Below are 9,150 nucleotides of genomic sequence, written 5' to 3' on the forward strand. Positions count from 1 at the left end.
ATCATGTTGATTCCCACCATGAGGTCTTTGCTTTTGAGTTTCCTCCGCCTGGAATGCCTTCCTCTTTTCTGTCTGCCTGTTGACCAACCAGCTGTGCCACTCAAGTCAGCTGCTTCTACTGTGAAGCACAGTGTTATTCGAGAGAGGAAAGCAGCAAAAGACGTGGTCCTGAGCTGGGGAAATAATACACGTCAGTCGCACATAGTGTTTCTATGTGAAGACTAACTGGTCTGATACCAGAAGCAGGTGCAGTCAGAGCTCAGAGGAGGGAGAAGTCAGGGAGGGCTGGAGCAGCCACGGAAATTTGTGTAGAGAAAAGGGCTGCACTGAGCGCCCATGGGTATTGGGGTTTGAGGAAGGAGGCAAGGAGGATAGAGGACTTCAGGCAGAGGGATGACATGAGCGAATGGGTAGAGGCTGAAATGATCCGGGCATGTGCTGGGGACAAGGAGAAGATTTGCTTGACTAGACAGAAAGTTCAGCCCTTCCCCCTCCTTCAGCCTTGCACTCATCCCCACCAGGCTTCCTGGAGCGTCACTGTGGATTCCACTTCATCAGGAGTTGTTTTGTACTGTTTGGTCATTTTCTCTTCCTTTCTTTTCTTTCAGGCTTTTATTTAAGGGCACTGATCCACGATGGATTTTAGATCTTGTTTTACGCAGCCACGTCCATAGACGGCCCATACTTGTCAAAAGCAGTGATCTACTCCCCTAGTATATCTCTTCCAACTTTGTCGTCTTCAACTGCACACTGTATTTGAAGTTTCTTAAATTCCATACCCCACCAGTACTAGTTTAGAAGAGCCCCAGACCAGGCCATCTGCCTGCATGCTTCTGACGCCCTTCTCTAGTTTTGCCCTATCTGTGTCATCACTCCAAGGTCTCACGTCTAGTAAGAGGGAAGACTTGGCAACAAGGGCTGGGATTTTGGCTTTCTTTGACTCGTGCTGTGCAAGGCATTCTTCTCTTAGCCTCCTGGCTTCTTCGCTTTCCCCTTCCTCATCAGACCCAAAGAGATCACAGTCGTCACCGTCTTTACCATCTGTAGCTCCGCTTTCTGTGGTGTCTTCCGCACTAGTAGGGCCATACTTGCCCAAAGCTTTCTTCACTCCTGGCAGGCTGCCCTTTTCCTTTTCATAAGATTTGATGTGATTGTGACCTACCACCACAGGTCATGGCACAAGGTGACAGGTGGTAGGTCCGAGAGGGCTTCAAATACCGCCGCATTGGCTTGTGATGGTATATGTCTCTTGATGTAGATTTTGTCTGCCGAGTAAGTCATTGAGCACCTGGAGGCCGATGGGGGCTCTCAGGTTTCCAAAACCCAAGGCGTGGGCTGACGGGGGCCTGGGCAGCAGTGGAGGAAGAGAGGAGCTCAGGCGGTCAGTGGCAAGTGCTAAGAAGAAAAAGGACGTTTGGTCAGTTTCATGTGTGTGTCTCTAGACCCCGCCAACAGATCTGTAAGCAACAGGGAACTTGTATTTAAGTTGGGACTGCAATTCAGTTCAACATATTACATATGGAGTGCCAGTTATAGGCTTTTGGGATTCAACTAATCCCAAGCAGAGGATCTACGTCTTTTGAGCTGAGATTCTAGGCAGGGGTGATACAGACAACAATAAACACTATAAATAATATATAGTACTTATAACTTATATGGTTATTAAGTACCAGGGAAAAAAGAAAAAGAACAGGGTAAGAGGAATCAGGAGCAAGCAGGTGAGTGTGCACATGTGTATTTGTGGGTAAAGTTATTAAATGGAAGGTGTTAAGTGCAAGGTCTGACAAAGTCTCATTGAGAAGGTGAGTACCAACCAAAGACTTGGAGGAAATGAGGGGTATGTCCAAGTGGGTCTCTGGGAGAAAAAGAGCCCGAGACCGCAAAAAGATTTCTGTGTTGCCCCAGGCCTGGCCTCTTGAGGAGAAGCGCAGAGGCCATGTGGATGAGGCCCAGTGTTGGAGGAGACGGTCATGGGAGGGGAGGCCAGAGAGACATAGAGATCTGGACCATGCTGGGTCTCAGAAGCCACCCTGTGGGCTTTGGCCCTTGTGGGTTTCAGGCAGATGAGTTACATGATCTGAGTGGTATTTTTAAAAGCTGTCTTGGGCTGCTGGATTGAAATAGACAATGGGGGTTGGGGATAGAGTGTCGGCAAAGGTATAAGCCAGGAAGTCCATCATGAGATCAGTGTTTCCAGGCATGGCTGAGCCCACGCAAGTAAGTGAAAGAGGACCTTCAAAGCATTCACATGGGAAGGTGGTGCATTATCATATGTGTGATCAGGAGCATCATTAGAAGATGCCCATTATTTCTATTGGGCTTCCAGGGTAGCTCAAATGGTAAAGAGTCTGCCTGCAGTGCAGGAGACCTGGGTTCGATCCCTGGGTTGGGAAGATCCCCTGGAGAAGGGCATGGCAACCCGGGAAGATCCCCTGGAGAAGGGCATGGCAACCCACTGCAGTATTCTTGGTGGAGAATCCTGTGGACAGAAGAGCCTGGTGGTCTCCAGTCCACGGGGTCATAAAGAGTTGGATATGACTGAGCGACTAACATAACAACATTATTTAGATTCTTGACCAAACTGAATAAGCCTGACCATCCAGCTTGGCTTCAAGAGACAGTTCTCTCCCTTGGAATTGCCTGGCAGTCTAGTGTTAAGACTCTGAGCTTCCCCTGCAGGGGGCACAGGTTCGATTCCTGGTTGGGGAACTAAGATTCCACATGCTGTACAACGCAGCACCTCTATTCACAAAAGGGGCGTTTGTCTCCCCTAATCAACACACACAACTTTGTCATTGCCAGTAAGGTATGTGATGGGCTTTGAAGATGATTTTAAAAGAGGTTCACGGCATTTCAAGGAAGGTAAGAGAATAGAATAAAATGTATGTCATTCCAAAGCATCCATTTTGAGTGGGACAGTAGTTTGATGTCTAAGCCCTGTTAAGTCTGTTAAAAAAAAATTCTGTTACTTTATAGTATTTCTTCCTCTGTACTCCCTCCTTTTACTGAGCAGGGAGGGGCTTGGCACTCAGCACGCAGTACTCTCAGTAAGCGCTTGGGGAATGGAATTAAGCCTTGGGCATGTTGATATGTGCTCAATTGCAAGGCAGTATTAAAAATTCCATTTGAATTTCCAAATCCAGCTAGTTTCAACGGGGCAACGTCTTCCCCCCCACCCCCCTTAAAGAGAAGTGAGACCTGCATATTTAAAAGAAGTTCTTTACCTCCACCCCGCCTTCCCTGCCCTCCCCTGCCACCCACCAACAAGAAGCCAAGGTGACCACTTTCTGTTCAGTTTCTTACAAGTCCATTTAAATGAACATGCAGCCAGTGGGGTAACCAGTCTGTCACCCAGTCAGCAACATTGTTGAGTGGTTTCTCTGAGTATTAGTCACCAAGAAAGGATACCAAAGAAATAGAAATCGTCAACTTTGTCCTTGTGTTGCTCCCAATCTGCCAAGGAAACCAGGAACCATGAAGGCAATAAGGACATTTACAAAGACACGCTGGTGGGCAGTTCCAGGAAGGAGATTCTTTATTGCCAAATGTGCGTGTATCATTGTAAATCCCTCAATAACACGATGTCTGTTATCCCCGTAACGATCCTCTGAAACAAGATCACAGTGTCCCAGCTGGGAAGAACCCTGCTAAGAACCCATCTTGTCCAGACCTCTCCCTCTGTGAGTGGGAAACCCGAGGCCCAGGTATGTGGAGTGCGTCACCCTGGGTCACCCAGGGAGCAGGAGGGGCTGGAACCAGGTCTCTGGACTCGCAGTCTTTCCTAAAGTTCAGAGTGAGAGGAAGCTTGATGAAGCTGGGAGAAAAGCTTGATTTGGCGGGAGGAGAAAGAACAGGCAGCTAGGGGGAAAAGTGCATAACGGTTTGTCATTTCACAGAGGAGGGGTCCAGGCGGGGAAGATGTACTGGTTCATCTGAGGGATGTGGAAGGGGAGGGGGTTCACAGCAGGGGGACCCCTCGGTCAAGAGTTACAAGAACATTAGTTTTTGATTATTATTTGCTGAGGCTGACCCTTCCACAGCTGAGGAGGCGGTTGGAGAGGTCAGGAGTGCCAGACCCACCGAAGGCCAACTGGGTGGTAATGACACGGCACAGGCCTCAGTGATAAATGGGATTTTTCAGCTGGGGTGTTTCGGTCCCAACCATTGAGCTGGAACAAAGACCCCAGACCAGGGACACCCAAGGGAGAGATTCACCTACTCCCGTGACCCACACGCTTCTGCTCACAGCGGGGATCAGATGTGGGTGAGCCTTGCAAAGCCATCCAGCCGGGACCTTCCCATTGTAGCAAAGCCTGAAAACTGAGTCTGTCTGGCTGTCCATTTCAAGTCCCTGCTTCAAATGGAAAAAAAGCAGCAGGACCTATGCTGGTGATTCTCTGCAGTGTTCTGGCTGTGGTTCACTGGGCTGCGGGGAGTGAGACGAGAGTGAGGTGGGAACCCGGGTCTTTTACGATGAGCAGCCCTGTGAACAGCCCTGCCAGGGGACTTGTTACTGCCCTGAAAATAGTTTAATCAGTACTGTCTTTCTAGATTCCATATATATACATTAATATACAATTAATGTATTAATTAATACTTATTAGTTAATAATGTATTAATTAATATACAAAAATATTTATTATCCTCTTCCGACTTACTTCACCCTAATAGGCTCTAGGTTCATCCGCCGCATCAGAACTGACTCAAATGCATTCCTTTTTATGGCTGAGTAATATTCCATTGCATGCACGTACCACAGCTTCGTTATCCATTCATCCGTCATGATGGACATCTAGGCTGCCTATGTGTCCTTGTTATTATAAACAGTGCTGCAACGAACACTGGGATGCACGTGTCTTCTGCAGTCCCACTACTAGGCACATACTCTATGTTTGGGTTTTCTGGCCCCGAGGCACATGGGATCTTAGCTCCCCGACCAGGAATCGAACCTGCACTCCCTGAGTGGAAGGTGAAATCTTAACCACTGGACTGCCAGGGCAGTCCCAGGGCCCACATTCTGACGAGCAAGCCTTTCAAAGGGAATTCATGTGAGTCCAACTTTCTAAAACCCTCGCCTGGAGAACGGCCTTCCCAGCTCTTTCTACCTGAGGGCTGCCATCTTTCAGAGTACTTTGCGTATTCTCCGCCTTTTCTAGACATTTCCAGCCCTTCCTCTGAACCGACCTCTCCTCTGAAGGCTGGTGCCCCTGAGCATCTGTGCGGCTCCTTGGGCCTCAGCATCCGTGGCCCACAATTCTCCTATAGTTGTTATTTCCCCAACTCGATTGCAGCTACCTGGGTTCCCCCACCCCCCCTGTCTCGGTAGAGCCAGGATTCCATGAGCCCAGAAGCCCTGACTTGATCTGCCCTCTTGGAGCCTGGATCTTCTCTCCTGTGCCCTTTGTCACCTTGCTCTGTTGGCCCCAAGAATCCTTGGTGGGCACCATCTCTCTGTCCCTGTTGCCCAGGACTCTGTTTCTAGAACAATAGGATGGAGTGTGTTCCTCTCCTAAGAGAGGGCTGAGTTCCGGAATGGGGGTAAGAGTTCCCTCTTGGCAGAGCTGGGCCGGCCCAGTCAGGCGGCCAAGGGACCATTGATCTGAGTCCAGTGAAAAAGTGGCTTCTCGGGAGCCCTGGATCCAGGCCCACTTCCAGACAACTTCTTCTTTCAACGCGCTTTCATGTGTTTTAACTGCACAAGCACGCCGGTTCCCAGCTGTCCCTGAGAGACGGGGATGGTGTTGGTGGTGACCACAGCAGGGGTCAGATGGAGGGGCCGGCGGGGAGGGTGGGCTGGGGGCATCTTGCTGTATTCGAGACCTTTTCGTGGTCAGGGCTGAGGTGATATTGTGGGTCTGCAGATACAGTCATTTGGACTCTCTGGCTCCTGCGACAACTTGGTGACGCCTATGAAAGCATAGACGTGAGTGTAGGGTGAATTCACATAGACATCTCACCTCTTTCTTCTGCCTTTTATACCTCCCTCTCATTTTCACACACACACACACACACACACACACACACTCACAAACACTTAACCAATTAAGTCTGTCGGGCGCTATTTGCGGATGATGGTGTGGAATTGTGCCGGAGTCGTGTCCGGCATCATTAAATGTCAGCATTAACAATACGGCACTTGGCAATCAAGGCTGCTCTGTGGCTGTTAGTCATTAATCACCATCTGACAGTCCTGAATTGGAAACGAGGAGTCTGTTCACATGTGCTCCGTGGACCCAGTTACCCTCTCAGTCTCGGAAAACTTTTCTTTGACTCTCTGCCTGTGAGGGCCCCTGTCCTGGCGAGGGGGCGGGGGTCCTTAGGCTGAGTCCCTCTCCTCCCCTTCTTCCCCCTCCCCTTCCCCTCCTTCTCCTCCTCCAGCTGCGGAAAGGAGCCCAGTCCTAAAAAAACAGGGGAGAGAGGAGCATATTGTTTTTGGCCTACCCTTTCCCTCTTAGGCCTGTTTTATGTAGCCTTGTTTTTCTATTTTGGTCCCGTGGCCAGGAAAATTCTTTTTCTCCCTGAAGAAATTCTGAAAGACAGCAGGGAGCTCAGTTCTGTTCCAAAAGCTGGTGGGGTCAGTTCGTCAAGTGCGTCCTCAGGTGTGGACCTGTGTCTGGTAGATGGGAGGGGGGAGCTTGACGAATTTGGGGGATCACTTCCAGCCATTTGGGTCTGAATTTCCACAGGTCTTCTGGGTCTCTTTGCAGAATTGAGACCGAGGACTGTTTCTCCTTGGGGTCCAATCTCAACACCTCTCTACAGCCTTGCTCATTCATTTTTTTTCTCCAGAAATATCCACTGAGTGCCTGGGATGAGCCAGGCATGGGCTGGACCCTGGGGTGGCAGCGCTGAACACAGACCCGGGTCCCTGCCTCGGGGTGGCGGCTGTGAGCGGGTGAGGCGGGGCTCAAAGACAGAGTCTGTGTGGCCCCAGGCTTGCTCTCTGTCGGGAAGTCTCTTCCTCTGCATTCTTGGTGCGTGTGCTGCGAGCCTGCCGGCTCCTCCTCAGACACGAGCATCTGGGAAAATGGTCAGGTTCCAGAGCTTTCCCAGCCGACGTCTCGTTCCCAGCAGCCCCCCGCTCTCTGCCTACCCAGGTGGGGGCTGCTTCCCAACAGGTGAGCATCGATGTCTTCAGACATGTCGCCTTCTCCCTGGACCCCTTTCGCAAACACATCTAATGATGTCTTTTCAGGATTTTGTTCCTTAACTCCAAGGAATGAGTTGAGTGGGGGGAATTTCAGCCACCGTGGCAAGTTGGTAGAAGAAGCATGTCAGTGACGGCCTTGTCCCCACGTGGGTCTTCTCTGCCTACCTTGAGGGTTCGCCATTCCAACCAGGATTCCCCAGGTGACTGCCTTGTCCCAGAACCACCTCTGTGCTGACGAAAGGGAAAGACTTCAGGAATCCGTGCAGGGCGTGCCTTCTGTTCTCTTCTCTGGCTCTCTCTGTGGTCCCTCCTCTGAGTGTCACCCCTGGGTCTCCTCTCTCAGCCAACTAAGGACTTCAGTTCATAGATGCTGACCAATACTGAAACCCTTTCGCTGTTTTCCAATTAAATAGAATTCAGCAAACTTTCACTGACTGTCCACCACATACCTGGAGCTGTCCCAGGCACTCAGGGAACACAAGATGAATAAAAGATCCTTCTTGCCTTTAAGGAATTTATGGGCTGGCAGAGGGCTTCCCAGGTGGCGCTAGTGGTAAAGAAGTGAAGTGAAGTGAAATGAAGTCGCTCAGTCGTGTCTGACTCTTTGCGACTCCATGGACTCTAGCCTATGAGGCTCTTCCGTCCATGGGATTTTCCAGGCAAGAGTGCTGGAGTGGATTGCCATTTCCTTCTCCAGGGAATCTTCCCTACCCAGGAATCGAACCCAGGTCTCCCGCATTGCAGGCAGACGCTTTACCATCTGAGCCACCAACCACCTGCTAATTCAGGAGACCCAAGAGACACAGGTTGGATCTCTGGGTCAGGAAGATCCCCTGGAGGAGGGCATGGCAACCCACTGCAGTATTCTTGCCTGGAGAATCCCATGGACAGAGGAGCCTGGTGGGAGTTGGAAAGAGCTGGACATGACTGAAGCAACTTAGCATGACTTAGCATGTATGGAGGGTGATGAGGGGTCCTCTTATAGAGAAGAACTAGAAAGAGGATAAAATAAGGGGCTCTAGGGGTTCAGAGCGAGGGAAACCGACAAGTGGCTGGGGTCAAAGGACCATCGAACTCGTGGGGAAGGGAAGAAGGAACATCTGGGTGGACTGGTCTGTGTGGGCCATTTTGTGGCAGACTTGAAAGCTGGATTAAAGGTTTGGCCTTAGGTAGATAAGGCCCATGGGTTTCCAGGAGTAAGAAACACACCCTTGCCTATTTCATCAAAAATATATCTTTCAGAAAGAGAGACGGCTGAGTTCCCCTTCAGGCTTTACATTCCAGGCCAGAACCATGTAATTATAGGTTGATTTGAGTGATCACCAGTTGAACTTTGGTCTCTATCAGCAGCCGTCCATGCCACAGCTCTGGGAGCTGGAAAACCTCGAAGCTCTGTACCGGGGTGTCGCTGTGACTCTGAGAGGTCCTGGCAGTGCCAGCTCTACCTCCATCTCCCTCTGGCTTGCGTGGGTTCACAGCCCTGCCTCGCTCCTGTGGCTGGTGGCCCTGGGCGCGGGCTGACTGAACGGTCTGGTCTCTTAGCCCCAGTACCCCTTCTCCCAATTCATCCCCTCCTGGTTCTTCCAGGGCCCAGGCTGCATTTTTGTCCTTCCGTGGGGGCACAGCTACAGGAGATAGTGTCTGCATGGCAGGGGGAAGACCTGGCTGCTGATTGGGTGTGGACTTCTGAGCCCGAGACACTCTCCCCACCTCACCTGCCTGACTGCACTCAGCCTTTACGGCTCAGCTGCAAGGTCACGTTCCCAGAGACTCTCCCCAGCCACCTTAGTTCTAAACAAGGACTCCTTGTTACCTGCTCTTTGTACGCACCATGAAACAGTTTGTCACTGCTGCCACCGCAGTTTATAATTGTTTTTTCAGAGGTTTGTTTGTTTGGCTGTAGTGGGTCTTTGTCGCTGCACTCTGGCTTTCTTTAGTCGTGGAGAGCGGGGGCTACTCTCTGGGTGCATAGCTCAGGCTTCTGCCTGCAGGGGCTTCTC

At 50.7% G+C, this 9,150-nt stretch overlaps 1 pseudogene; it reads right to left on the reverse strand.

Moving 5' to 3' along the window:
* Positions 1 to 642: 642 nt before the first annotated feature.
* LOC138078049 (elongation factor 1-beta pseudogene) lies at positions 643 to 7,142 on the reverse strand (annotated as a pseudogene).
* Positions 7,143 to 9,150: the final 2,008 nt, after the last annotated feature.

The sequence above is a fragment of the Capricornis sumatraensis genome, chromosome 4 (assembly GCF_032405125.1).
Source record: "Capricornis sumatraensis isolate serow.1 chromosome 4, serow.2, whole genome shotgun sequence".
Lineage (NCBI taxonomy): Eukaryota > Metazoa > Chordata > Mammalia > Artiodactyla > Bovidae > Capricornis > Capricornis sumatraensis.